Raw genomic sequence first — 429 nt, 5'->3', positions numbered from 1 at the left:
AGGGCGGGCGCGCAGAGCGCCGCTGGCGCAGCGCCTCAGGCCGGGTGCGTGTGCCTTAGCGTGTTTTGGGTGAATCCCGCTGTGGGATTTAAAAAACGGTTTTAAAAATATTCCGCATTCGTAGCGGCCGTCAGCACTGACCAGCCATCTGCACAGTCCTGCGTAAGGCGCAAGTAACGTTTTGCAGAAGTATCCCGTAAACCACTCTTTGAGATCTCCCAAGGATTGTGTCTACTGGGGAAGTGTGAGTCGTGTGCGCAGTGTGTGAGAAACAGCGTTTCTGTCAGTAAGAGTTTGCTGTGTTCAGAAACCAAGAGGAGAAATATGATGGTCGAATATAATCGTCAAGAAAACGTTGAGGAAACTTGAAATAATAAACCTACTTGAAAACTGGATATGCATAATCACATCATGGAGTAATTAAATACC

Source organism: Apteryx rowi, unplaced genomic scaffold, assembly GCF_003343035.1.
Source record: "Apteryx rowi isolate R43461 unplaced genomic scaffold, aptRow1 scaffold_55, whole genome shotgun sequence".
Classification (NCBI taxonomy): domain Eukaryota; kingdom Metazoa; phylum Chordata; class Aves; order Apterygiformes; family Apterygidae; genus Apteryx; species Apteryx rowi.
The sequence above is the reverse complement of the archived record's forward strand: the minus strand, read 5'-3'. Positions refer to the sequence as shown.